Here is a 25,383-nt window from a genome sequence, read left to right as displayed (position 1 = left end):
TTCAAAAGAAAGCATTTTAGGTAGAATATCATATTATATGAGTGTGAGGGGTTGACAGTCATGTCTAACTAAAAATGACATAATTTAATGAGTTTCTTGAAGCAAGTACCATCTTAACCACTGCTGAGGAATTGTGTGTGAAATCTGCATAGATCATAATAAAATATCCATACTCAATTCATTTAATTCAAGTAGAATTAAAAGGCTAAATGTGAAATTTTCTTCAAAGCAATTTAAATGAAGACAAAATAAAATAATATCATAACTTCCAAAAATCTGGAACACACACAAGTATTGAAAATTTTTGTTTATTTTTGTTTGTACTCTATTTCATTTTCATCTATTGTTTTTTGCTTGTTTATTTGTTTGTTTTATAGAAGGTACGTAGCAGACTTGTTTTATTGTGTTTTGCTTTGGGGGCTTGTAACAAAATAGAAAGGAAAATATTTTCACAACCAATGCCAAAAGCCAAGTAATATATAACCTACCAGAATCTTTAATGTCTTTGGTAACCTACTGAAAAATGTGTCAGGAAAAGTACCCAAACCAAATGGGCTGTAAGCCAAGGTTTAACACATATGTGCAAACACATGCACACACACACACTTAAATGATGCAATAAAGAGGCTGTTGATTTTTCTCTTAGGTTGGCTTCCCTTTTACACAGTTAAGATTTATAATTTTTAAGAGCTGAATTTCACTTTTTACAGTATTTGCAAATATAATAAAACTGGAAAATACACACTAATTCAGATGTATAAGATTATAATTTCCTTTTACTGTGTATAACATTTTGTTATAATCTTTAATTCTGTCTAATGGGTTTATGCATAGTGCTTTTGAAAAAGAGCAAGTGACAACTTAAGAGACGCACCTGTTTGATAGATACAAATTGTGGATAACAAAACAGATGCCTAAATATTTTTTTCCAATGAGATAAACATTAACAGTTGACCAGATGATAATGAAACTGGCAATATTATTATTAATATTACCTCATATAAAAAGGAGATTGTTTAATGATCACTTATACATCTCGACAAGAACACCAAGGCCTTCAATAATCTTAGACTTAACGTCAGCTACAATGAGTAGGTGGAATGCTTTCTAAAATTAATGTATAAAGTTATAAGTAATCTAGGAATAATGAGAACACAAAGATCATATTTCCTATGTTACTTAAACCATTTTATGCCTGTACAACAATTTACCTAGAGTATATATGTAGATGTTAAGTTAATAAGCCATGCCTACAATATTGAATATGTAGATCATTTCCAGTTTTTCACTATTATCAATAATTTTGTGTAACAAGCCATACTCCTTGAGTTTCTGCTTCACCTTTAGTGTTGACTCCTAAAAGTCAATTTGCTTGCTCAAAGCATATAAACATAGCACGACCCTTGAAAAAATATTAACAAATCACTTTGCAAAGGGTTGTACAAATGTATCTGTTAACAAAGTAAGGAACCTGTTCCAGCACAGGCTCCTTCATACAGAGCAGTACAGCTGTTAATATGCACCGCTAGATCTGGCAGATCATTTTAAGTGCATTTCTTAATTTATAACTGGTTTATTTTTTCTGTGAATAGAATTTACATTTTATCTCTTTTGGATTCTCCATTTAATTTTTTTCTACAAAATAATTACTGTTTTATAGTACCACCATTAAATCATTGTAGTGTAGCATTTTTGTTGTTTTGTTTTTTTTCTTTTTTTTTTTTTTTTTTGGTTTTTTCGAGACAGGGTTTCTCTGTGTAGCTTTGCGCCTTTCCTGGAGCTCACTTGGTAGCCCAGGCTGGCCTCGAACTCACAAAGATCCGCCTGCCTCTGCCTCCCAAGTGCTGGGATTAAAGGCGTGCGCCACCACGCCCGGCTCTTGTTTTTTTTCTTAAAGACACTAGTTCTAAAGTTAATTTTTTCTTGGTTTTTAAAAACTATTTTCCGTCCACATAAATTAACATTTAATTATATGTTCTTTTGTGTTTGTGAATAATTCAGGTTTCATGTTCAGTTTTTAAAGATTTGTTTATTTTATATATTTTGGCACCATGTCTACATCACAGGTATGCCTGATGCCCATGGGAGTCAATGGTGAAATCACCAGATAGCTCATCTTTCTTAAAAGCCAGTGGAGGAAACATTAATATGAAGGGAGTGATAGGGCGGACACGGAAGGATGAGACAGTCTAACTTAGCTGAAGAGGGCAGGAAGGACAGAGCGAAGCGGAGCACAAAGTATGCCTGTTGTGCTAACGCAGCACAGTGTAAACTGCGGCTAAAAACATGCGAGAGAATACAGATCACAGTGAACGAGAGAATTGTAGCGTCCACCCTTAAAACCTCAGCTTCTTAGCAAGGCTGGAGAACAGTAAAAGGGTTTTGATGTTGAAATAAAAATTACAGATTAAAACTGAAGTCTTAATTCTCCATGCTGAAAATAAAGAAAATGATTCCCCTTTCCTTTTTTGGTGTGTGTGTGTGTGTGTGTGTGTGTGTGTGTGTGTGTGTGTGTGTACATTATTCGTTTGTAATTGAAAACTACTCATTAATTAAAATGTATACATATCCTTTGCAAAGCTAGGCAGGCTTTTCTCAGGCTATGATCTAGCTACATCTTTCTAAAGTACCCAGGGGCCATCTCTTTGAAATACACACATCAAAGGAGATAATGTCCACATCTCTCAGTTTCTGTAAGAGGTAGTTTTAACTCAGTGAAAATCTGTTTCATTTGGTAAAATGGCCCATAAGAGTGATGATAAGCTTATTATGAGAAGTTTGTATCCTCTTAGTAAACCCAATCAACTAACATACCTAGTCACCATAACTACCAGGCAGTTAGAGTTAAACAGTTGTGACAAATAGTGCAACAAAATGTTCCAATTTGAGGAACAATTATTCTTTCTTGAAAACATTGTCATAATGTGTGTTTGGCTTATAAAATTTCAAGATTCAACTCTATCATTGTAATATCTTGGTAGATTGCTTGTGTTGTGCACCTGGATTAATAACTTTTATATTATGTGTGTGTGTGTGTGTGTGTGTGTGTGTGTGTGTGTGTGTGTGTGTGTGTGTGTGTGTGTCTTGGAGTCCAGAAGAGAGCATCAGATTCCCTAGGAACTGGATTCACTGTCATTTTGCTCGCTTTAATATAATTATATATCTCAACAATGTTGGGAATGACTGTGTTGATGAAATCATCTATGTGAGTTGCTATCCTAACCTGTAATCACTTCAAGGGAATGAGCACTGTCTTTGTCATTGGGAAGAATACTTCTGTTATGATTCTTTTTCATTGTCGATTTGGTACGGCAGAGGGGCAGGGCAGTTAGGAGCAACTAGAAGACACACCTCTGGACATATCTTCAAGGAGGTTTTCAGAGGATTAACTAAAGGGGATGACATTCTTGCAAAATGGTCGGTCAGCACCTTCAAAGGGCAGCCCAGACATGCAAAGGTCAGAGCAAGCAGCAGGGTTCACAGTCTCTCCTTAGCTTCTCCCCAGGGAATAGGAGGGAGATCTATCAACACTGCTACCATCCTCCACTTACCTCAAATGCCAGCTTCTCAGCTTTCCAGAATGAACACAATACCAGTAATTCTCTATGGATCTCCAGACCTTCACTGATAGATTGGGAAACTGAGGCACCCAACTTTGTGTACAGAGCACTTACTTGATTCTGTCTTTTTAGCAAGCAGATGGTGTTAGCATTTAGGCATCTGTACTGGTCTGCCCTTTGGGTCCTGACAGGATATGTCCTCAACTGCAGACACTAAGAGCATCTCCTGTATACATTCTCTACTTTCCCCTATAAAAGACAGGCCTGGACTCTTTTTCTTTGCTCTCCTGATCTCCCAGGAACCAGTCTCTGCCCTTCCCCCAATAAACCTTCTATGTGAGCCTTGTTGTATGGCACGACTCCTTGCCCCGTTTAAATTACAACAGACAGCCCCTGTTAGACTACCCAGTCCCTTTGTGTAATTAAGTGTAACAAATGCCTCCGTATAATGCACATCTATCCTATTGATTTCATTCTTCTAAAAAAACAGGGTGTCTAATGCACCTTTTAAATTCATTTTGAAAGATCAGTGTGACCTTGACACTAAAGCCACATAAAGTAGTAGTTTATTACAAGAAAACCAAAAGTAGGTACCCTTGACAAATTGTAGATCACCAACAAAATACTAGTGAATCAAACTAAACAGCATATTAAATGGACATGTAAACATGGTGGTCCAGTTAGCTTTATCCCTGTAAAGCAAGGATGGTTCAATATGTAGCAATGAATAAATGTGATACACCACATCCAAAGAATGAAAGGCAAAAACCATATGATCAATGCAATGCATGTGGGCAAACTATGACATAATCCAGCATTCTTTCAAGCAAAACTCTCAAAAATGAATAGGATTGAATCAATAAAGCTCAATGCAGCTATATCAAACAAACCCACAGCTAAAATTCTCTACACAGTAAGAGAAGTTGAAAGTTACCCCATTATACTCCCATTAATACAATAAAATTATAACTGTGCACAAACACCCTAAGATGTAAAATGTTCTTCATTGTCTCCAGAGATCATGTTAAAGAGCATGAACATTTCATATACAGCATATCAAGAACCTGAATTCATAACTTAAGGGTCAGCAGTGTGTGCAAAATAGAACGATTTATTATCAACAAAAATGCCTTTCCAAATTGCAACTAACAGATAATTTCCTATATTATGTAAGTCCCTGAACCATTTCCTAAAATTGCTTTCTCATCACTCACCATAAAGATAGAATAACACTAGCACTCTAAAATGCAGAAGTAACATTTTCACTCTGCTGACATTCAAGCAGCTATGATTGAACTGATGTCTCCAGATTCATTTCCACAGCAATTCAATCTAGACTAAGCCATAGTGCAAACGAACATGTGCCTCATTCACAATCCCTATCACCAAGTTCCCATGTCAATAAAAGTAAGCACAAGTCTCTCTTTTCTACAATGGACTAGCAAAGGCAGACTAGGGAGCAGAAAGCAGGTTCCTGGCTCCCAGAAAGGCATGTCATTTGGTGACCTAGAAGGTGCTGCTTGCCCTTAGGCATGAACTGGCTTCAATTTTGTCACAGGGGTAGCAGAGATACTCACTTCCATTCATTTTGTGACAGCAGTTTTCCACAAATGAGAGGTTGTCATGGTTTCCCATTTTACTTTCTAGAAAGGAGTAAAGAAACCAAAAGAAAAAGAAGGGTATCCTAGCTCATCTACTCAACAGACCCCTGGAAGACCTACCAAAAGGAACCTGACAAATGAGAGAAAAAATAAGAGAAAAGCACCCATAAAAGGAAAAAAAGAGGTAAATTTTACCATGTGGATGGATGGTCTGATTGTCTAAATAGAACTTCCTAAATATTCCACCAAGAAATTAAAAAACGAACAAATAAGTCAGTAACCTGGTAAGATGAAAATATCAACATGCAAAAATCAGTAGAATTTCTAAAAGGGATTTTTTTTTTGGCAGTGGGGACTTTAAGGCATTATTTTATTTGCAATTATTCAGCCTTGTATTTAACGAACAGTCAAGGTTAACTGCCAGAAAGTCCTTTCTTATATGATACTAATGTCTCTTCAACCCATACCCATCAGTAAAAAAAAAGTTTTCTTATGCACCCTGAAAGGAGACTTTTAAAATCCCATTTATAATAGCTGCTAAAAATGGAAATAAACAAAAAATGTGAAGGAAATTTGCACTGTAAGTTATAAAATATTAATGAAACTAAAGAAGATAGAAGAAGATACAAAGGAATGGAAAGTTATCATCTTATAGTTTGAAGGAATTGACATTGCTAAAGTATTATATCCACGCTACACAAAGCACTCTATAGATTCAATGCAGTAACCATAAAAAATTGCAATGCTGATATTTATTGAAAGAGAAAAAGGCTCTGAAATTGGTGTGGAGCTAAAAAAAAAAACAACAACAAAAAAAAAAAAACCACTCCACATATTTTAATCATTTTTGACCAAACAAAAAAAAAGGACAAAAGTTTAAAATGTCACACACTTCCTGACACTAACACATACAATAGGAAAACCTTTTAAGAATGAATGTGTGTACTAGCTCACTTCTTTTCCCTTGTTGGCCACAGATGATAAGAAGGGTCACACCAGCAGCTCTAGTAGAATCACCCACAGAAGTCTTACCAGGGTTCTCACTCTACTGTGTCTGGTTTGGAAATACAGGCTTAGCATGTGCTGGTGGTGTTTCTGTCATCTTTATTATGTTGGAAAAATGACCTTTCTTTAATAGATTGTTGAAGACAATCTACCCAGCAAAATAGATTATGCTAGTCTTTGTACATAAAAAGTAAAAAACAAAACAAAAAACACTTTAATACATTCTAAATACTGCAAGTCTATATTAGTCAAAAGAGCACAATATGAACATTTAAGCAAAGACTAATGGCCCAGAATAGGTAGCCTAGAAACAGATCAATGTGTTAATATTTCATTGATTTTTTTTAACCAAGCGCAGCCTCTTCAGTAAATGTTATTAAAACAATTCACATCCAAATACAGAAAAATCAATTGAATCTCATCCCATTCCAGTCCACATTGTATACCAAATAAACTCAAAGAATTAAAATTTTAAATAAAATATCTAGAATTGTTATACTTCTACAAGGGAACAGAGAGGAAAACTTCCTGACACTGTTTGTTATCTTGTTAAAGAAAAAAAAAAAAAACAGGATTCCAAAACACACAGAACAAAATAAAACTAGATGAAAGGATTTCAAATAAACCATTGCACAGACTAGAAAACCATTAACAGAGTAAAAGTGAACAGATAGCCTAGAAATAGGACAAAATATTTGCACACTGTACATCTATAAGGAGCTGTCCAAAATGTTTAAGAGACTCTCTAGTAAGAAGACAGACTGAGTAGAGGAAAATGGCCTAATCACACTGTTCTCAGGAGAAATCACACAAATGACCAGCATTATTTATCAAGGAAACACACACGAAGGTGACAATCCATGACACTAGCTCGATGGACAAAATTACAAGAGTCAGTGATGCTATGGCGAAAAAGGAATTCCAAAGCAATGTTTTCAGCAACACAAACTGTTACTGTGACTTTGAAAATAAGCATGGAAATTCCTCAAAATGTCAAATCGAAGGGTTATATGATCTGATAAGCCCTCCACTGGGCAGATGGCTGAAAGAACTGAGTTTAGCATGATGAAAAGATAGAATTTCAATGTCATCAGAATTTCAATGTCAAATGGTGGAATCAACCTAGGTGATCATCAGTAGGTGGATGGATGAAGAGAATATGGTACTTATAAACAACTGCATACTATTCAGACTTGAAGTCAACGACATCTTGTCATTGCTCACAAAATGGATGAATCTAGAAGATGCCATATCAAGTTTAAAATGCCAGGCAAAATGCTAGAGATATGCCTCATTCAGGAAAATAACTGCTGTGCATGCATTAAGATCTGAGTCTGGAACCCCACAGCCTACAAAAAGGCCAGACATGACTCCATGCTGGCAAGCCTATTGCTGAGGAGCTTGAGCAAATAGTCTTAGGTGGATCCCTGGAGCCCACTGGCAAACCACCCTAGCCAGATCAAAGCAATCTTGTTTCAGTGAGAGATTTTGCCTGGTAAAAAAAAAAAAGTGGGGAGAAATCAAGAAAGGCACCTGACATTGAACTCTGGCCTTGTCCATCAGTGCACACACTGACCTAAATATCTCTCTCTCTCTCTCTCTCTCTCTCTCTCTCTCTCTCTCTCTCTCTCTCTCTCTCTCTCTCTCTCTCTCATGCATGCACGTATGCATGCACACACGCACATGTGCACACACTTATTGTCAATGTAAACACTATCCTTAAGAAAAGAATCAGCAGACATTGATTGAGGTTAAAAGATATAGATCAAATCAGGAAACTATTTAAACAATGCAAAATGCGCTGCAGGTGGGAAATCTGCTTGGGGGAAAATCAAAAACAGAAAGAGAGATGCCTCAGTGAATAAGGTCTGGTTTCTTTTCCAGAGAACCCAGGTTCGATTCTCAGCATCCTCATGGGAGGCAATAACCATTTCTAATTCCATTTACAATGTTTTGGCCTCTGAGAGCATCAGACATATATGTGGTTCACAGATGTACATGTATGCAAAACACCCATAAAAATAATAAAATTAAATTTAAATTAAAGGAAATAAAGTAATAATTCATCTAGTTTAAGACTACAGCAGCTTCCATGATTTTATAAGTAAACCGCATCAGAATTATTTGCCATTGAATGTTAACTTAGGGAATCTAGACTGTGTCCTGTGTGATCACAGTGATTAAGTGGGGAAATACTATACAACTACTTTAAACGTAGCATAATAAAGTCAATCATTAAGACAGGGATATGGTGTCTATGAACAGGATTGATCAAATAAATGTTTGGGAGACATACTACAACAGGCTATAAAAAAAAAGAATGAAAGGGGAGACAAAGGTAATTGGAGTCAAACTGTACAAGAGAGATTTTTATAAACAATGTATGTGCACTATCACAATTGTAGACTGATTTTATATTTTCCCATGAAACTGTCAACTGACACAAAGCTATGCCGAGTGCCTCTCTTTAGAGTTAAGTAGGGAATTATATAGCATTAGCATGGCTAAGAATGGCAAATAAATGCCTCTTAGGGATACTAAGCCAATATAGGTACTATATATGAGAAAAATCTAGAATGCACATGAATAGACTATGAGGTTTAACATTTTGTACTATTAATGAGTGCTTTTTCAAAGTAAGGAAAAATAGTGTCAGAGTTCAATTGCATAATTGTTTGGAGTGATGTTTTGTAAAATGATATTTTGTAAGATGACTGCATATGGCTTCTGTGAAAAAAACATAAAAAGGTATAATAATAAATAAACACAAGGATTATATAATATCTGGTGAAAAAGTATTAATCCACAAACTCATAGTGAAAAGCTTCATTTGTTGAATATTAAGCATAAATTTGAATACGTGTTTATTGGTATAGAATAGGAAATCACACAGTAGTTCACTCTATATCACAGCCACAGTCTCTTCCTTTTGAGTGTTAATGTATTAAAACTGAACTCTTCTACACTACACCACTTACTGAGCATACCTTATTTTTAGATGCCACCCTGTCTGTACCTGGACTAGCTTCTTGGCAATAGAATTTCTTGGAAGTCTCCTTACAAGAGTAAAACTCAAATATCCTTTCCTCAAAGTTCAACAACAGTATGATAACATTGCTTTTAAATCCCTTTATGAGGGTCTCAAGAGGTGGTTCTGCTGTGGAGATCACTCTGTATGCTGTGAATGTGTTGCTCTGAATGGTTAATAAATAAAGTGCTGATTGGTCAGTAGCCAGGCAGGAAGTATAGGCAGGACAAAGAGAGAGAATTCTGGGAACAGGAAGGCTGAGTCAGCCAGACACAGAGGAAGCAAGATGTGAAAGTACTGGTAAGCCACAAGCCATGTGGCAAGGTATAGATTTATAGAAATGGGTTAATTTAAGATGTAAGATCTAACTAGCAAGAAACCTGAGTCATTAGGCCAAACAGTTTTAATTAATATAAGCATCTGTATGTTTACTTGGGTCCAAGCAGCTGCAGGACTGGCTGATGAGAGAAATTTGTCCTGACCACAGGCCAGGTGGGACACAGGAAAACTTCAGCTACATAGTTCAATGTTTTAAAGTATATATTGTTCTTACTGACACCATGTTAGGTGACTCATAACTTCCTGTAACTCCAGATCAGACACATCTGGCCTCCACAGGCACCTGTAATCATACCCCTATATATACATACCCAAAGAAAAACACACATGCACACAAAAATTTTAATATTCATGTTTTTCAAAATCCCTCATGAATTCTTGGTATTTCTATTGTTTGTATATGTCAGGCTGACAATTAATAGAAGGAACTAATCAAGAAGTACAAAAAAGTGAGGTGCTGAGATGTGTTTCACAACCTGCAAGAGTATCTCCCACCTGGTGTCAGGAATAATTGATATGGGAGCATGTTCTTTCACGAACACTTATTTTTTTTAAAAATGCCAATGCAAAACCCTCTAGGGAGCTCTGCTCAGTGATGGCATCTGATTTCTGAGACGAAAAGTGAGAACTTCTGTTGAGGAAGAGCTGGACATAGCAAAGGACTTTTAATGAGAGTGGAGAACCTTAGGAAAGGGTTTATGTAGCTTGCACAGCTGTCTGCTAACAAGAAATTAAGGAGCATTGATAATAGTGCTTCTGGTGCAGTTACATCTTTAACTACTCCGAAGTACTACACCCTTGCTTCATCTAGGATAGTCAATGCATTTATGACCACCCTGTATCTTTAGCTTTAAATTTTAATTTGTATGGTCGTAATTCTCCACATAATTCTTAGCAGTGCTAACACTGGAGCATAGAAGTCACTAGATCAGCATAAATAAATAAATAATAATAATAAAGACACTGAAACCTACTTCTTCCTACCGTAGTTAAACATCTCTTTTAAATTCGTCCTTAATGCCCAGGACTAATTTCTATCCACATTTATCACAAAATAAACTGCCATCATTCTGTTACATAATGGACTGTTTTCTTCCTTCTTACAGGTTCCAAAATAATTGAAGCAAACATCGTGTTAGGCAGTGCTTGCGATTGCTAGAAAGGTAATTTGCTTGGAACACGGACATCAAATTCATAGCTCCGAGTTCAAAGGACTCACAGTCTGCAGAACAGAATGTACTGATGTATCTGCTAGTGATGATTTTTCCATCCAACATTAGGAATGAGGCCAGATTCAAAGCGGTTTCAAGCTCCTGTTATTCTCAGTAGTCCTTAGACATGCCCTCCCTTCATTCACATCCACACTGACTTCTACTCTCCCTAAACTGTCTATGACTTTTGCTTCACATTTCTCCTCTTAATCAAGAATTCTGGCTTGATTTGCTTGTTATGATTGGTTGTTTCTAAATTTCAAATTAGTTGACTATTTCTGATGACATTAACGTCTTAAAATAACATGCTATTATTTCTGGACTTTATTTTTTCATTCGTGTCTATTTTGAATAGAGTATTTTCAAACAGCATAATTTCCTAGGAACTGTAATAGTTGGGGTCTGGTGGTACTTTGCAAAATAAACTCATAACTTAAAAACTATTCCTATTAGTATGACAGTTTTATATTTATTTTTATCAAAAATATTTAAACATTGTTGTGACTGTACTAAAAACTACAAATCTATCTTTTGTTTGGTCACCATATTAAAACAAAGCTATTTGCCTTTTAATTTGAATAAGTCTCCGTTTTTACATATCTTAACTAAGTTTTACACATTTGTTTATGAACAAGGTATTGTTACAACTCTTAACAAAAAAAAATAGTGCACTTCATACTCCTTGTGGAGTTTAACAGCCTGTGAATCAATTAGGCTCAGTAACATAAGGGGTAGCAAGGAAGTAATATTGGCAACTTATGCAGAAGGAAGTACAACAGACCCGGCATTGTAGCTCCTACTTAAACTTCAGCAACTAGAATCCATGTTCACTCCTATTGGTCAGATCACAGAAAAGATTCAAAGACCAAGATCTCCAATGCTGCTAGAAATACCTATTAAACACTGAATAGACTGTCCTGAAATGCATACAGATAACAATGGGCCTGTAATTTCCAACAAGGGGACCAAGGTGGAAAAATGAAGAAAGGACAGGGTCTTCAGCAAACAGTGCTGAGATACTAGATAACTGTAGGCAAAGGAATAAAAATGGACCCAGTTCTTTCAGCACACAAGAAAATCAGCCTGAAGTGTATACAAGACCAGAGACCTAAGATGACAGAAAAAAAGACAGATTGAAGGGTCAACACTGGAAATGATTTTCCAGTATCACTTAGAAGCTTCAGCTACAAGAGCAGAAGTTAATGAGATCCTGTCAAACAGAAACCTTTCACACAACAAAGTTGGAAACATAGATTAGTGATGGAGAAAAAACATTGCAAAACACATTTTTGATAAGTGATTATTATTCAAAATTTTTAAAGACCTCTTAAAACTAAGAGAAAGACAAAAACTGTTTTAGAAATGGGTAAAGGATCTTAAAGATTTTTCTGAATATGGCATAAAAAAATGGTTGTCAGCTACTCCACATCACTAACTACTAGTAAAGCAAAAGTTGAAACCATTTTGTGATTATCCCCTTACAGAAGAGTGTCTGTTATCAAAAGAAAATGAGCATATGTGGAGCAAAGTTTATAGAACAGGAGACCTTTGTATACTGCAGAGGAGGATGTAGATTAGTAAAGCCATTGCAGGAAACAGAAAGGAGGAGGTTGCTAAAAACAATAATGATGACGATGATGATGATGATGATGATGATGATAATAATAATAATAATAAATTAGAAATAGACACACTAGCAATCCCTTTTCTGACTATATTCCCAAGGGTCATGAACTTACCACTCATAAAAATGAATACACTCCAGTGTTGATTACAGCACTATGTACAGTAGTCAAGAAATATAAAGTATCTAATAGTCCATCAACAGACGAATGGGGGAAATGTGGTGTGTGTGTGTGTGTGTGTGTGTGTGTACAGAGTGAGATGTTATAAATTTCTGCTGGATGGAAAATTATCCAGCCTTTAAAAAGGTGATCTTCACCTTTGGGAAAGTGTGACTGTATGAAGAAGTGTCTATGATAAAAGAAATATGGGCACAGAGAAATATGTGATCTCAGTTACGTGTAGATTGTGGCATGCAGGCAGGCAGAGGAGAGAACACAAACACAGAAAGAATTGAACGGTACTGACCACAGTTGTCAGAAAAAAAAAAGAAAATTTAAATAAGGAGACATATCCCTAAGAGCAAAAACAGGAAATATGTAGAATGAGAACATTTAGCCATGGAGCATGAAACACAAAGTTAATAAAATTCTATTGAGTATTTTTGTTAAATAGTCAGGCTTTATCATCACTATCAAATACAAAATGTAACCAAAATTTCAAATATGTTAATCTGCTTCTATTAAGTAACCACTGAATAGTCTCTATATACTCTAGAACATTATGTTATACAACTCAGATAAACAAAATAAATTTACTTTTAAAAATAACATGCTCCACACATGCATCATGAACAGAAACATTTCCAAAGTACAGTGTATAAAAACCACAAACATCTCAAATGTGAGACAAAAATAAATGAGATTCAGACTAGTTAGTAAAGTCTTCTTTAATAAAAGCACAAGGAATACAAAATACATAAAAATTTTATTCAAAAATTTTCATAGAATATATTCTGATCACGGTCCTCCCCCATAAAACTTCTCCCCAAACCTTCCCACCTCTCTACCCTCCCAACTCCATGCACTTTCTTTCTCTTTCTCTCTTCTTATATAGCTAACAGGCAAACAAATAAACAAAGAAACACAATAAAACAGACACACACACACACACCAAAAAAAAAAAAATAGAAAATCAGAAAGCATAATATGCAAGCAAATGACCAGTAAGGTAAATAATAATAATAATAATATTAAACAAAGCAATATTAGACAAAATGTTCAAACAAATACTTTTGTGTCAGCCTTTTCCTGTTGAGCATGGGACCTAGCCTTCAGTGTGGTAAATATGCCCAGTAAGATTATGGAAAAATGAACAACTTTCGGGGTTAAATTGGCGATACATTGGTGAAAAATCTATGATAAAGTTGACACAAGCTACACGGAGAATTTTGCTTACATGGAAGAATATTTCACTGAAATTTCATTAAGCAAGGAAATTTAAGACATCTATTTATGTAAAAAGTAACCAGTACTCAGTGTCACTAGTAAACAAGGCAATGAAATACAAAACTAAGGTAAGGTTATCTCTTCCCTTGAGTTATGTGTGCCTTAAATACAAGGCAGCTGGTTCTGAAGAAAACATGAGGGGAAAGAAAACCTTTCATGCTGTGTGTGAGTATGTAAATTAGCACATACTTAGAGAAAACACTTTACAGCATTCTTAACAATTAAAAGTAAAATTGTCATGCCATTCAGGCATCCCACTACTGGATCTACATCCATGAGAAATGAGTCACTGTGTTAAAGAGGCACCTACACCTCCCTGTTACTGCTGCACTGTCCATAATATTCAAGGCAAGGATGTGGGCATGGTTACACCAGAGCTGAATGGAAAGACCACTGCCATGGCCTTCCACTGCTGATCTGACTTTACGCCTGGAGAGAGCATCCAAATATGATGATAATCAGAGGCGCTGAGGCAGGCATCAGAGGACAATACTGAGGAAAGATGGTCCTGTTACTTGAACGGTGATACCAGTTCTTCTGCCTGTGACACTTGGGTTGGCACCGCCCTCAATGGCCACTTCCTCAAGCTCGCGCCCCGATATGGCAGTAAATCTGGTTATAGCTGCAGGATGGCGGGCCTTAGGGTCCACATGGTCTCCAAGAAGGAAGAAGGCCTGAACCACCCATCTCAGCAAGAACCCAAGAGGAACGGGGCAACCAAGGCATCAAAAGACTGAGCATATTCCCCCCCCTCATAGTTTCCACCCCAGATCCCTAGAAGAGGGGGAGAGGCTTCATTGCTCCCCTAGAGTTATTAATTTGGGGGGTGGGGGTATTTCAAGATTCTATGGTTGTTCTCATAGCAGACCTCACAATTCAGTAACATTGGCCTAATATTCACATATCACGAGCTGAAAGACGGGAAGATGGAATTCAATAAAGCCTTGGACACAGAAATTTGACTTAAGCTAGTTTTTCATCTCAAGTCACAAGTCCAGCTCAGCTGAGAATGAGGCATATTTACAAACAATTAGGATGTTTGCTTTAAGTTTTTTTAAAATGGAAATTCAATTATTTTATTTTAGTAGTGGAAATAATATATCTATTTGTGGACATGTGTACCCAAGCTAAAATTATGAGCCTGATTGTTCTGATGTGAAAACTTGCTTAAGGGAGATTTTTAAAAACCAAGCAGAACCTAGGGCGTGACCTTTCGACAGCATGGAAAAAGGTGTCCAATTATTCCCTTGGCTTACATAACCTCATAGGCTTTTCATCTTTATCTTTGCAAGGGTAGAGAGTGACAGCACCCTTGATGGTAAAAAGAAAGGGCATGGCTGTGAAAGCTTTGTCCCTTGGGTGAGACCAATGGCAAGTAGCAGGGAGGAGAGGAGTGGGGCATTGGGAAGACAGTACTTCGTAGAAAGCCGTTCTTCCTTTCTTCCCCTCTCTTTTTCCCTCCCTATCTATCGTCTACCTTCTGTCTCCCCGCTCCCTTTCACCCACCTCAACCAGTTTAGAACTATGTGACTTTTTCCCCCAACCTGATTTGCTGTCATCTGCCAGCCTCAATAAGGGACACAGAAATCAGGCCTCCATGGTAACCTTGGAGGTTGGACAGCTAAAATTGTAAGCTAAATACATCTTTATTTTTTATGAATTAGCTGCCTGTAGGTAATTTGCAGGATTGAAATGATGACTAAGAGACAAGTGCCATTTTGAAAATTTTACTCAACCCCCACCCCAGTCGAAATAAAAAACGTTCACAGTCAACCTCACAACTGAATATATGGAGAACTGGGATTTCTCCCCCAGGTAGACACAGATCATTTTGAGAAAAGATCTGTTTTTGATTGAGAGGCAGAGCCTTCCACTGTTCATGCACAATGTTCTCCTGCTGGGGAGATCATCAGGCTGACCTGATCACAAAAATACCTGATGATCTCCCCAGCAGGAAGGAAAGAAGATGAATCCAGGTAGCAAGACACAAACGGGATACCAATATCTTAATCTAATTTCCCACAAGGTAAAGAGAGTAAAAGACTGCTGTGTAGTAAATCGGAGTAGGGAACAAGAAGCTTCTAAGGAAGAAAAATATCTCCTTAGCCATGTTGTCATTAAATCCCATTCATCCCCATCACCCTGGGAGGCAGTGTCTAGGGCATAATTGCTGTGGAATGTAGATGGTCTCTATCAGGGCAGATGTTATTATTATAAAGCAGTTTCATTTCATTGATCACTGTGATTCATTGTGATAGGCAAATATAGGCTTTCAATAAAGGCTGCTGGGGAAAGGAACTAAATTTACGGAGGATATGGAAGGCAGAGAACATTGTGGAATGAATGAATGGTATGTGGGGCCAACAATCACAAGAGCCACCTCAGAGACGTCATCAGCAGACACGTCCACCACCATCTCTAGGTGTTTTTTGATACAGGGAGACTCTTTCTTGCTTTTCAGAACACAGCACTGAATTTTTCTTTAATTCAGAGATGGCTAGGAGCAATTGCTGCCCCAGTTTCAGTTCACAGCACCCATATGGCTGCCATGAGGAACTTCACGTCTAGGAGCTCTTCTTATCTTTTCTAGTGGTACCTGTATATTTATGCAGGTAAAATACTCAAGCACATTAATAAAAGTCTTTCAAAAACTCAGCTAGCACTAGGCAGTCTTGATTTCTAAATACACCATAAGAAAATGACTAACAAATTTAATGAACCTTACTGTGAAACCCAGTGTGATGCAGTCTTTTTCTCCTTCCTTCCTTCCTTCCTTCCTTCCTTCCTTCCTTCCTTCCTTCCTTCCTTCCTTCCTTCCTTCTTTCCTTTTGTTGTTGTTTTTAACTAATTTCAGTGTTTAATTTTTGTAATATATTCATCTCCAATTAATTTTTTTCTCCCATTCTAAAGGTTGTCTATCCACAGTGTGGTGCAAACAGTTTTGAATTTAATAAATTCTCATTTGGCAATTCTTAGGGCTGTTTCTCAAGTTAATGGAGTTCTATTCAGAAAATTCATACTTCTACCTACATCTTTAAGCATTTTAAATATGGCTTACTTAGCAATTTCAGCACTCCACAATTTAAATTTAGTTATTTAATCCACTTTGAAACGGTATTTCACGAAGGGTGCGAGTTATTGTTCTAATTCTATTCTTCTGCAGGTGGGCATTCAGTTTTGTCAGAACCATTTATGTAATAGGCTTTATTCCAGCATATGCTCTGTGACACTGTCCAAAAATAGACGTCCATTGCTTTGTCAATTTACATCTGTGTCCTCTGTTATGTTCCACTGAACTACACCTCTGGATTTACGTCACTGTAGTCATCTTTGTCATCATGACTCTGTAGTATACTGTGAGGTCAAGTATTTTGATATTTTCAAGAACGTTCTTTGACTGGGGCTGGGGAGACGGCTCACTTATTCCTTTTGCTGAGGATCTGGGTTCAGGTCTGAGCACCTGCAGCTCACGATGACCTGATCTGGTGCCTGCTGACTTCTGTAGGCTCCTGCCCACAGTGGAGCACATAAACTCATGCAGTCTCACAAACATAACCATATATGAAAATAACATTTTTTTTTTCAAAAAAGATCACCATGATTGTCTGTCTTTGTATTTCCATATGGATTCAGAATTGTTCTTCCCAGTTCTATGAAGAATGTTGTTGGAACTTTGATAGGGGTTATAGTAAATCTGTAGATTACTTTTACTAGTATAGCTATTTTTACAATATTAATTCTACCATGGAAGGGATTTATATCACCCAGTGTCTTCCTCAATTGCTTCTTTCGGTGTCTTAAAGTTTTCACTGCAGAGGTCTTTCACCTCCTTGGTTATGCTTTCTCCTGGATTTGTTTCAAGCTATTGTGAATGGAAAACTGTATGTCTTTTTGTTCAAATATTTATGTATATCATTCTACTGAATGATTAAAATTTTCATTCAATTTTTAATGTTGAATTTTGGAATTTCTTTATGTATTCTAGATTAAAAAAATCATTGTGAAATGTGGTCTGCAAAATCTGTCTTTCTATACTCATTTCAGGATCTTCTGCAAAGCAAAAGCTTTAAGTTTGATGACATTTATCACTTTTCATTTTTATTCATTATAGGTATCTGGCATTTTAAATTAGGTCTGAATCCTAACTGCCTGCTCTAAGTTCTATATTTTTTTTATAATTTTATGTTTTTTGGTTTATACTTTTTATTTAACTCCACAATCCATTTAGAGTTGTTTTATATAAACTATGAGACTTATGTTTCATTTTTCATGATGGATATCTGATTGTTCCAGCACTATTTATTGAAAAGTGTATTCTTTCTCCACTGGAGTGCTTTTGATTCTTCCTTAAATATCAACCAGACCAGTGAATATGGGTTTATTTCTAAGTTCCTTATGCAACTCACTGAGCAATGGATCTATCTCCTCCAAGAGTACACTGTACTAAAGATGGCCACTACACAGTAAGGATTAACATTCAAAACACTGGTCCTCCATATTTGCTCCTTTTTGAAACTAGAACAGCTATCCCAAAGACTTTTCATTCCACATAAATGTTAGTATAAAGTCATCAATGTTGGCAAAAGAAAGAAAGGAAGGAATGAGGGAGGGAGGGAGGGAGGAAAGGAGGGAGGGAGGAAAAGAGGGAGGGAGGAGGAAGAGAGAGAGGGATGGAGGGAAGGAGGGAGGGAGGGAGGGAGGGAGGGAGGAAGGAAGGAAGGAAGTTAGGAAGGAAGGAAGGAAGGAAGGAAGGAAGGAAGGAAGGAAGGAAGGAAGGAAGGAAGGAAGGAAGGAAGGAAGGAAGGAAGGAAAACAAAAATCTTTGCCAAAAAATGCTATTAGAATTTGCTTTAACTCTAAAGACCAATTTAGGGAAAACTGATTGCCTATCGTGGGTTGTGGTTCAACAAGAGCCCTTGCTGAACAAGAAACTGTGTTCAGAACCCTACTGCTTCCAAGTTTAATTTTTATTGAAAACTGTCTTCTTTGTGGGGCCTAACGAAGAAGGACTTGATTCAGTAATATAGAATTAAGAGATCAAGAACAAGACCTTGACAATTCCTATTATTTCCTCCAATTAATATTTGACAAGCTTCTTATTAAGGTGCAAATTTTTGTCACAACATTTGTAATTTTATTCATGTTGTTGTAAAACATGTTAGTCCCACTAGAAAGGGCAAGGGATGGTTATGTTTCATCTCTTTACCCACAGTTCCCACTTGTATTCATGCAATGCAGTGAAAACACGTATCACCAATGAATGAAATCATTCTTCCTTAAGTAATGCCTGAAGAATTTATCTCAGAGTTTTTAAACTCTAGGGGCTCTGACTCTTGAAGAAAACATAGGAGGGTTCTCTCTTCTTTTCCTCCTAGATTTTTTTAAATAAATATTTCTTTGAAATTTTATTTCATGTTTTAATTTTTATGTATACATGTGGATGTGAGCAGAGGCCAGAGAGGCTGGTAGGTCCCCTGTCTCCTGTAACTAGACAGTCATGTGCGGCTGAGAGCCAAACCAGGGTCTTCCGAAAAGCACCAAGCAACGTAACCATTGAGTTACTTCTCCAGAACCCATGAAGATTTCTAATAAATAAAGGCTTATCTTTATATTTAATTTTTTCTATGGAAAAATTAAAATATCTAAATTGCACATATACTTTTATAACATGCAGGATGAATACATATAAAAAGAGTCCTGTCTATAAAAAACAACCCATGGAATCTCCTGTTTTATTTTATATTAATTTAGGAACACATCTCCATCCTCAGAAATCCATATATTTATAATGGACTTTTAAACAATTTCTTTCAAAGACGTTTTCTAATGTGATGCTCACAACAATGGCTTGAGAAGGCCACAGTTCTGCCTCACCTCAGTGGAAATATTCTGGCTAGTAAACAAGAAGTAGATGCCAGGAGAAAATGCAAAGGCTCAAACCCAAAGCTTCTCCTAAGGATTTCAGTTTTCAACACCCTACAACCAGTTCCTACCTCAAAACAATAGCCCTAGGCACAAACCTAAAACAGGGTGAGTAAAGAAAATGCTAAATTATGAATAGTCTCTCTAAAAGAAATAAGTCCCTACTTTGGTCTCCTAAATAAGATTTTTTTTTTTTTAAGAATCCAAGCACAGGATGTAGTGGAATAAAATTTCTTTATGAAACACATCCATGTACAATAAAGTTGCACTCTTAAAAATAAAATTTTAAGCCGGACAGTGGTGGTGCATGCCTTTAATCCCAGCACTCAGGGAGGCAGAGCCGGGCGGATCTCTGTGAGTTCAAGGCCAACCTGGTCTACAGAGCAAGTTCCAGGATAGGCACCAAAACTACACAGAGAAACCCTGTCTCAAAAAAACCTAAATAAATAAATAAATAAATATTTAAAAGTATCAAGAGGCTCTGAAGAGAAATATCCAATTTAATTTCAAATTAAGCCCATCCAACCTGTAGAGTTACTATAAATACATTGCATCTCTGATTTAAGACCAAGTCTTTGTTATTTTTCTATGATTAATAAAAATCGAAATTTAAAAACATAAAGTATCTTTCTTTTTTAGCTTCATCAATGTCTTTTAAGTGTCAAGATAAAATACTCAACACGTATGTGTAGACATTTGCAAGACTTCTGTGCCAAGGCTCCCCCTCCTGTCATTCTAACTTAAGAACAATGGAGAGGCAGTAAGAATTAATAGTACATTAGAATACATTCAGACTGCCTTTAATCTTTATGGAACATAAAAAAGATACTGAAGTAGAAAATGTGTTATTAACAGATAGAGTCACAAGCGAGATGTTTTTCTTTCTGGTCGATTTCCTTTTGTTGCTAGACATTGAAACGGGGGCCTCTCGGATGTTTGACAAGTACTCTGCCACCAAGCCACATTCACAGTCCCACAAGGCAGCTCAAAGTAACAGGAATTTCACTGTTCTTGATGTTTGGTTGCAGTTTTGTTATATTGCTTCAAAGGCCCAGGGGCGAGGGGTAGCGTGGGGACTTTTTACAGCAAGCCACTATAATTTTCAAACCTTGCACACTGATATTTTATAAGCTGAAGAGAAGTGTCTCAAGACATAATAGGAAGTCACTAAAATATTCCCTGAGCTTGCCGAACACTGTCTTGGTATGTCCAAGTCAGCTGTAAAAAGAAAAACATAACAGTTTTCTTTCTTTCTTTTTGTTTTTGTATGTTTAATGTGAACATGTGATGCTATCATTAAATGGAATTTTTCTACATAGTGTTGCTTTTTTCAAAATTCTGTTCAAAAAGTTAGTTCAATAATTTATCTTTAAAAAAGAGTCCCATCCCTAATTTTTTTAAAAAATAAAAATTTGATCATTTTATTTATCTTTTAATAACTATGTAACAAATAAATAAAATCAAAAATTTTACTCACTCAAAGTTTAATGAAAAAATAAAATAAAATAAAACATCAATAGGCACCCTGAGATAAAAAATTAGCAACTTCATTTTCATTGGTTCCTATTAAAATTCCAAAAATATTTTATAAGCAACTTATATAAAATTATCCCAAAAGAATTTGCCGTAATTATTCCAACACTATAAAAAAAAAAGACTTAAATAGCAATGGCATCTTCCAGATTGTTAATGTAACTTGAAATACATTTATATTCCTACCTTCTGCAATTGAGCAAGTGAATTTTTTATTAATAGGCGGGGGGTGGGGGGGGTGGGAGGGGTCGGGGGCAGATGTGTGGAAGCAGTGACCTATAGCTGATGTTTTCCTGTGTCTCACCTGGCCCTTGGTCAGGACAAATCTGTCACCTGCCAGTCCTGCAGTCGCTTGGACGCAAGTAAACACACAGAGGCTTATATTAGTTAAAACTGTTTGGCCATTAGCTCAAGCCTACCACTGACTAGATCTTATATTTAAACTAACACATAATTCTTATTTATGTTTAGTCACCTGGCTTGGTATCATTTCTCAGTTCTGCCTTCACATCTTGCTTCCTCTGTGTCTGGCTGGTGACTCCTCCCTCTGCCTTCCAATTCCCAGCATCCTCCTCTCTGCTTGTCCTGCCTATACTTCCTGCCTGGCTACTGGACAATCAGCATTTTATTTATTAACCAATCAGAGCAGCATAGTCACAGCATACAGAGTGATATCCACAGCAGTGAGCCATTTGCTGAGGTTGCTGGGGGAGATAATTGATGGACGGCGCACCAGAAGTCACTAAGGCATTGGCAAATTGAACTAAAGTGTTAAATCACTTGATATTCAATATATCTCAGGTAACATTTTAAAATTACCATACTTTCATTATGATACATGCAATAAAGAAAATCTGTTTGTGTAAATAAGGAAACATGTCACACACGCTGCTCCCTTTGCCATTTTGTGCCACATTAACCCCACAATATATTTTACAGAAATTACACAGACTGTGGTAGCTCTCTTAATAATGACATAGGGCATGGATGCTTTCTCTAACACATGTCAGGGAAGAGTCCATTTCTGTGCCTATGATTCACGTGAGGGAACTAAATGTGCTCTGTCAGACCCTCCAAGAATTGTGATGTTACTGCCTTAGCTAGTCTCACAATTTATTTGTTGCCTCTTAGTTCTTTTAGGCTCAAGCAAAGTGTCTCCATTTTAAAAGACAGAGACTATGCCTGCAAAATTATTGTGTATTGTAGAGACTTAATGCCCATTGTGTGTATTTTATAATTAGTAACAATCATCAATTGTATGAGATAACAGTATGCACTATCTATCTATCTCTCCTCCTTTCCTCATCACCACTCATTGCCAGCCCAGCCCTTAGTAACTGTGGTCTCCCTTCTACCTCCAGATCATCTCCCCTCAGCCCCCATGTGAGACAAAACGTAACATTTATCATCCTGTGTCTGTGTTAAACTTTGGAGCTAATGTACACATGCACACACATACACATACACACACACACACACACACACACACACACACACACAAAATTTTTCCATGATTTTCTTTGCATTATCCATTATGATTGATCAAATTTTTTGAATGTTCTACATACTAAATGGTAATGCTATTTTTATAGTAGTCATAGTCAAATTACTACTATTATAATTTTAATGACTGGGGTGCCATGGCTATCAATGATTTTTTTTTATTTTATAGATAGTGTTGGGATAATTATGACAAATACTCTTGGAAAATTTTAATTTTATAAATTCAATTAAATAAAATTTCATAAAAATTATATGGGAGAAATATTCTCTTTCTTTAAAAACTCAGCAGCAACTAAAATTTTTAATTCCTCCCTATGTATTCTAAATTTTTCTCCCGGAGTTTTCAGCAGGCAACATGATGCCTTGAGCAACTTCACGTGATGGCAATTTCCATGTTAAATGAGTCTCACAGTATCCATTTGAGGGAACCTAAATGTTGAGGCATCTTTTCAGAATCACTATTGTCCCTCAGGAAGCAGTAGGAGAGCTGACATTAGTAAATCAAACAACAAGATCTTTTGAAAGATCCATAGACTACATTGTTTAAAAATCCAAGCATGATGGGTGGATCTCTATACAGAATGCTGAAACACTTTCTCAGTTCTCCCCTCTTACTTTAAGAAGTCTTGGTACCTGCAACAATTCCATGGATAATTCAGTGGTACCTTCTTTTTCCTTTTTCCTTTTAGCCTCATTAATAAAATAATACAAATGATGCATACTATAGTTTTATAATAAATGACTCCTAAGGAAAATATCTACAACACAAAGCTGAACTCTTGAGTCTAGGAGAGCTGTGAGACCTAAACTCTAGACAGAAAGCATTTCAATCACTGTTCAGATTTATAACGTTATATAAGGTTAGAGAGATGGCTCAGAGGTTAAGGGCATGCATTACCCTTGCAGAGGACCTGAGTTCAGTTCCCAGCACCCATGCTAAGTGGTGCACAGCTGCCTTTCATTCCAGGGGATGTTACACCCTCTGCTGGGCTCCTCAAGTACTGTGGTAATGTGCACAAACCCACATCCAGATGCACGTGTTCACACATTATTAAATAATAACAATAAAATCTGCAGAAGAACAAAGTTTATCAGTTGATCTGACCCCTTTAATGTGGAGATTTATGGTTAAAAAAAACTTTAGCTAATTTGCCTATGGCTAGTACGGAAATAGAATTATCATTTAATATTTAGACTGTTTTATTGTTTCCATAATGTATGTTCATATATGCAATGTAAGATTCATTCTGGTAATGAATCTGTTAGTTTTAATGGAGGAGGTTTCTGTAACTCACATTAGATGAATGCTCATACATCACCAGGCAGTGTGTCAGGTTATTTTGATAGAAACTTTTAAAGACCCCTAACACCAACAGCACAAAATGTATAAAGCTATAGTTCTGTAACAACTGCAGCAATGTGAGCTTCCACGCTGAATTAACTCAAGGCTAGTAAATACAAAAGAGCAATATAAACACGGAGACAACGGATTTAAAGCCAGGTCCCTGGGCTCTGCCACTATGCAGTGAAAGTAAAATGGAGATCCAGAGAAATTAAGCCAAGTATCCAAGGAGAAACAAGTGGAAATATCTTAGGAATTTGAATGAGTGTCTTTCTATTTGAATCTACTGTACCCTGAAGGGCCTATACCATGCGAGAAAACATTCCAGGCAAAACTCATTAGGAATACCAATCAGTAGCACACAGTGGAGTAAAATAGACATTTCCAAACAAACGCTCAAGTAAATTTTTCACATATTAGTTCTGATATGAAACTTGAAAGACATCTTTGTATTAGTTTGTGTTTAGTTCCTGTAATAAACACCATGAACAAAAGGGCTTATTTTGCTTACAGGTACATTCTACCATCGAGAGATGCTAAGGTAGGAATGCAAATGTGGAACCAAAATCTATTTGTCCAGGATGTGAAACTGGCAACAAGCATTCCCCAGAAATTCCAGACCTCGAAGGGTCAGTCCAAGTTGTGGCAGAGCAGATCCAGGACTGAAAGGGGCTAGGCTTGCCACATACCTGCCCATGCCACTGTCGACATATTGCAAGGAAGCTCTTTACCAATAAACTTGTAGAAATAGGATAGAAGACAGGGCAGTGCTGTAGTCAGGTCTGCAGAATCTAACCTGAGAAACTGGATATTATATATAATATTTCAAAGGGAAGGAAGGATGAATGAATACAAGATGAATTTCTCTTCAAAGTAAGCTGCGCAGGAAATGAATCCCACCCATTCACAAATAGATTCTGGTTTTGTTGTTGTTGTTGCTGTTGTTGTTATTGTCATTTGTTCATTTGGTTGGTTTTGTTTTTCCTATCTCTATCCTAAGAAAATAGATACTGTGATCTGAGATTTGAAAGGGAAGGAGGGATGTATAAAAACCCTATCAGCCCCTCTCCTGATCCCCCAGAGTAAACTAAACAAGCAACAAGTCCCATGCATTCATAAATCCATACTGAATGTTTTGTTTTGTTTTACTATTTCAAATAAAATAATTCCTTTAAGGTGCATTGTCATAGAATATCAGGAGTAAACATAAGAACTGTAATTAGCTAAAAACAAATCTTTTTGAACTGTCTGTGGTCATCTCAACAGAA

The 25,383-nt window shown here is 36.6% G+C and overlaps 1 protein-coding gene and 1 long non-coding RNA gene across 5 annotated transcripts in view; one reads left to right on the top strand and one right to left on the bottom strand.

The window, feature by feature from the left end:
- Window positions 1–25,383, bottom strand: part of Kcnt2 (potassium sodium-activated channel subfamily T member 2) — a 354,847-nt gene that overhangs the window by 296,717 nt on the left and 32,747 nt on the right. The gene's annotated exons all lie outside the window — the stretch shown is intronic.
- Window positions 1–25,383, top strand: part of LOC121821281 (uncharacterized) — a 156,059-nt gene that overhangs the window by 104,490 nt on the left and 26,186 nt on the right. Inside the window, exons 4-5 of one of the 3 annotated variants that reach the window (XR_013043310.1) lie at window positions 5,208–5,345; window positions 10,640–11,277. The exons of the other annotated variants lie outside the window; for them this stretch is intronic. This is a non-coding gene — a long non-coding RNA (uncharacterized LOC121821281). Of the gene's footprint in view, window positions 1–5,207; window positions 5,346–10,639; window positions 11,278–25,383 lie in introns of those variants that run through there. 3 annotated transcript variants of the gene reach the window in all.

The sequence above is a fragment of the Peromyscus maniculatus genome, chromosome 11 (genome assembly GCF_049852395.1).
Source record: "Peromyscus maniculatus bairdii isolate BWxNUB_F1_BW_parent chromosome 11, HU_Pman_BW_mat_3.1, whole genome shotgun sequence".
Classification (NCBI taxonomy): domain Eukaryota; kingdom Metazoa; phylum Chordata; class Mammalia; order Rodentia; family Cricetidae; genus Peromyscus; species Peromyscus maniculatus.
Note: the sequence above shows the minus strand (reverse complement) of the source record. Positions and strands in the feature narration are given on the sequence as shown.